The sequence below is a fragment of the Cyprinodon variegatus genome, unplaced genomic scaffold (genome assembly GCF_000732505.1).
Source record: "Cyprinodon variegatus isolate N-32 unplaced genomic scaffold, C_variegatus-1.0 Scaffold251, whole genome shotgun sequence".
NCBI lineage: Eukaryota > Metazoa > Chordata > Actinopteri > Cyprinodontiformes > Cyprinodontidae > Cyprinodon > Cyprinodon variegatus.
In genome coordinates, this window is record NW_015150704.1 from 132053 (window position 1) to 137579 (window position 5527).

Below are 5527 nucleotides of genomic sequence, written 5' to 3' on the forward strand. Positions count from 1 at the left end.
TTTATGGAAAGAGTTGTCACTGAGGAGGAGGGGGTGGAGGTGATCTGTTGGGTGGTGTTGTGGGGGGTGGATGCATGACTGTCCCTTTGTCTGTCGAAACGACAGTAGACAGACACTGCATGAACTGACTGCAGTGATGATGTTTTTAGGTGGACTTTCTCACTTCAAAATAGATTCAAACTACTTTTTACCCACTCATCACAGCAAATATAGCTGCTATTGTTACAGGCAAAGAAAGAATAGGGTAGTTCCGCCGCACGCGCATCAGACCCCCTATTCCAACGCGCAGCCAGAGCAGCAGCCGGGATTTTGGTCGACTACAGTGCAGAACGTAGTCAAAACAGGGAGCCAGCGGGAGATGGATCGACCGAACCTCCATCGTACCCTGGACACCTGGTCCCTGTACTTTGCCCCCGCCTACCTTACCGGTCCCCAGCCCCCCTCCTCCAGCTGAGGACGGGCGGCTCATGGCTCTCTGCTGAGGTCCAGTCCAGTAAGTGGCCCAGCATCTGACACTTCCCCCCACGAAAAAAGTGTCCTCCTTTGCTGGCCACCCTAGCAAAGATGCTTCAGCTGCGCATCAGAACTAAACTTGTACAAGCATCAAAAATGAAGCAGCACGCGAATACAACTTGGCACATTAGGTGTGAACGCAGCATAACAGTGGCTAGCTTCCCCCTGTTGAAGACCTCCGCTTTATAAGAATGCTTTCAGAGAAATTATTTTAAAAGAAAATTAGGACATCTCATGGTAGGATGGAGCAAACTTGGGTATTAATTATTACTTTATATTATTTTTATAAATTACATGTTTAAAAACATTTGTCATTATCTTAAACTGATTATACAAACATCTTTTTCATAATCTTTTAAAAATATTTATGGCTTAATAACATATTAAGGTTTTATTGAGGAACTAGTCTGATTGGGATTCATACCCAAAAGCTTTCCACAAGGTCACAGTGCTGCAATCCAAACTTTGTTCACATTAATATTCATTTTATACTTTTTCAATGCAAAAAGAACTGCTCAATTGTGATTCATTTTGGTGAGGGAATTTAAAAGGCATTATTTAACTGTAAGATCAAGGTCGGGACTAATAATGGTGCATATTTGAGAAGACACAAACAAATGAATATAACACAGTCTTGAGGGTTCTCTCAAACTCTCAGAGAAAAATGTACCTTGTAACCTTTGACCCAAATGAAGATGAGGTTAGATTCAGATATGCCAGCCTTTGCTGTCAACCACCCTGCACAGCACCCAGTGTTCTCAGCCTCTAGTCTGTAATTATATAGTCCAAATTTCATATTAGGCAGTTTATAAGCAGGACATCTGCATAAAGCTAAAGGTAGTGATTTTGTAGATTTTGTAAATTATCTGCATTCTCTCAATTAATTTATCCTATCCAGAATAAATTTGTACCCTTTAAATCCAACAAAGTCATTTGAATATATTAAAATTCTTGCCAAAAATTAGAGTATACCCCATAAAAATAACTGTTTGCTAGCTGATGTTTACAGCCTGTTTCAGAGGTGTCAAATTCCAGGACTTGATGTGCCGTTTGAATGTGTCCCAGGTCCAGCAAACCTGAGACAGTGGACTGAATTACTGTTTCACCTCATGTAGCCTAGCTCTTCAAAGTCCTGCTAAGGACTTAGCTATGTGATACGTGTGTGTTTAGCTAAAATATCATCTACTGTAACAGTGGCAGGCCCCCAGCCCTTCAGTAAATGGAGCTTAAGATTTGTGGTCTACAATTTCCCAAAAGACCATTGTTAGACTTATTTTGTACAGCCAGCTTATGCCTGTGTGTTATACTGTTGAACATCTGGACTAAAATGGAGAAAGCTACATGGGCATTTGGCTTACAAAAACCAGTAAGGTTTGTAAACGGGCATGAAAACATGAGGCTAGCACAAGAACCTAGACACAAATTAAGGTAATCTGAGGGCTTAGAAAGAGCAGGGCCAGGCGATCGGCTAAATGCAGAAACACAGGTCAGTGGGATTGCTTAGTACTTATGGCTGATGGAGAAAGAACAGGGCAGGAAGGGAGGAACAGGAAATAAACTGACATCAGAATATTAAAAAAAGCAATTGCGATGGTTGAAACCTTTTAGACTGTGAGGGTAAGACGAGGCTTTGTGAGGCATTAAACCACTAAGCACATCTCTTTTGCTTTGTATTATTGCCCAGTGGATAATCACAGTCAGCAATATAATATGCAATGCTTACATATATTTTTTTATTCTTTAGGGTCCTTGGAAAATCATTAGTAAGTATTAATTAGAACTTTTTATTGCAATTCTCATGTTTATGGAAAAATATTTTTTAATATAAAAAAAATTAAATATCAGGTAATTCTGTATTTTGTTGAATGCCACTTTTTTTTTGTCTATTTATGCTTATATGTTTCATACCCTAAAGTGTAAAAATGCAATTATTTTTAAAGGGATATCACAATTTTGTCAGGGTTGGTGGATGTTGTTGTGGACCCAAATGCAGAGTATAGGAATAGTTTTTGCAGTTTTAATGGTGACATGGATGGTACAAATATACATCAACCCACAAATAACAGGCTGGGACTTCAGAAATCAAAAATTAGAGATGCTCAGGAGAAACATACAAGAAGAAATGAGGAGAATCCAGCACTGAGGGACTGCAGAGGAGGAGTATAAATAGGAGACAGAACAAGGAAGTTGAGTAATCAGTTAATTGGGAGTGGGTGTGGACAGAAGCCTTCAGAAAGGAGCTAAAGGGAAAGGAAAGAAAGGAAAAGGGCACTAGGGGGCAACAAAGAGTAACCAGGGAAACCATGGCTTGACTGTAACTAGAAAATAACTTAAATACATCTAAAGGGGAATAAAACTATTGGCTACAAAATAAGGAATAACCAATGGGAAAACTAGAGGATAAGAAGAGGGACTGGAGATAACTGAAGCCATAGAAAACAACCTAAGGACAAGAGAAAGGATAAAAAACTAAAACTAGACCAAGTAATAAATAATAGCAAAAATGCTGAAAAGATGTAACAAGAGAGACTAAAACTAAGAATTAAATAAGATATAAGACTTGACAATACAGAAAATAAAATAAAGTTTAACTGAGAACCCACAATGAAAGCTCACACAGAAAAAAAAATGTCTTTCTGAGGAAAAATATTCTCATAAATTGGGATTTATGTGAAATCAAAATATATGGGTGCCAAAAAAATGTTGCTCTTACCACCATCAGTCTCCTGCTTAAGCCAGGGAAAGATTCCGACCAGCTATCGTCCCATATCCTTAATTAATGTGGATATTAAAATATTCTGTAAAGCTTTAGCAAAATGATTAGATAAAGTCCCTCCTCTCATAATCCACCTAGACCAAACTGGTTTCTTAGATATTGACATCATGTGTTTGCTAATAAATCAGATGACAGTTAAGTGTATGATTAAATAATTTAAGAGCTGGTTACAAAAACGTTACAAGCCATTTATAAATAGGTATCAAGTTACTTTTGTAAGACTAAAAATAACTAAATACTGTATTATGATAAACAAAAATTCGGCTTTCCTTTTTAATAATCTATTGGTTATATAAAAATAAAACTTAGAAGAACAAATAGCAGTTGACAATACAGTAGCTTTAGCTCAAAATTTCCCCCTAAACTTGAATTATTCCTGGCACAATATTATATCCCTTAAACTTTTAACATTTTCTCAGGCGGCAACCACAAGCACCAATGGTTTTAATTATATAGACCAACAGAAACTATATTATTTCCCCAAATTAAGCACAAAATGAAATTGTGCATTCCTGAAAGAAAGCTCAAAATGATGCAATCTAAGATATGTATGGCTTCCTCATTCTGCCACCAGGTGGTGTAATATTAATTTGATGGTTTTTATGTATCCTTTTCCTGTTTAAACGTAATGATCTCTCTAAAATTTTTACATTCTCTATTAACTTATTGTCAATTTCGAACACTTATGTAATGGTACCAGGATTTTCCAGAAATGCGAGTTGTTTTATTTCAAGAACAGTGCAGTGCAGTGCAGCTCTTGATTGCTTTCTTCCAAACTTTTATAAACCTTTCCTGTGAAATGTTGCCAGTAAACACACTTTGCAGAGTGGATTGAATAATTCTAAGTGCATATGTACTCTGCCATTGTGACATTTGACAAAGAATGCAAAAAAGCAGCTGCTGAAAGAAAGCCCTGAGCATGTCAAAACATGTGGTAGAAGGAACTCTGATCATATGACATTAAAAACAACCTTTTCTTAAACCAACAGGGTGCCAAGTTACTCTTCAGGAAGGCTCTGCAGACATTCCCCATATATTACGAAGTATAACTTAAAATCACAGAAGTATAACAACTAAATTAAATATTAACGACTGTGATTAATGAAATGTTAGTTGCAAAATGTAAATGAATGTATCCATTAATAAACATGTCAGTTTGCATTATATATAGATAAAATAATTAACTGCCTTAAACAGGCCCATGGCCTCACTAAGACTAAGAAAGTATAGTACTTCACCCATGTCCAAATACTTCATTTAGACTATGTAGTACTGAATAGCTTAGACACTAAATGCATTATCAATTTGCTGTCAAAGTATCAACCTTCTAAAGCTCTTTTTGTCTGCTCTGCATCCTGGAAACCAAAACAGGACAAGTAGATATTATTTCTCCAGTATTCTGGAACAAACTTCGAGAAGTGCTGCAACTCTGAATTTTTTCAATTCAAATTTGTAAAAATATATATATATATATATATATATATTTTAGAGTTGCATCTCATTGTAGTCAGAACTGTCAACTAAATAATTTCAAGATGCATTCCAGATTAATTGCTTTAGTCTTCCACCTCAATTTCATCCCTTTCTCAGGATGTACAGCACTTTGAATTGCCTTGTTGCTGAAATGTGCTACACAAATAAACTTGCCTTGCCCAACCTTACATGTAAATATATTTTTCTCTTGTATTTGTGGTTTACATCTGTTGTTTCAGTGGCTCCTGCAACTTCCTGCTGCAAATGATATGCTTACGTCTCTGCCTTTGGCACTAGACTTGCATCTGTTGGCTCATAGACCTGCCAGAGGCTCAGTATAGTGAAGCAAAACAATGTACACTCTAAGCTGGTTTGGTTTACATCAAAGTTTTTAAGACTGTAATCAGAAAACTCCTTTAAAGATCTCAGGAAACTTGTATTGCTCTAACCTGCAACAACACACTTTCATAGCAGGGGGTTATTCAAATTAGTTGTAGGGAAGTCATATTTGAATTTTAAATCATTCTGCCTGAAACATGTACATAAACATACTCTTTATCAGACCATATTGTCACAAAAGTTTGAAAATTTCGAATTAATTTAATTTTTATATATAATTAAATAACAGATTTTGTTATTTAATTATATATAATTAAATAACAGAGATGGCGCAGGTACAGCGCAGTTGACCAACGGGAAAGTGAATATCTGTCCAAATGGTAAGTTGACTGAGTTCACTATATAGTCCCCACTCGTGATTGAGGG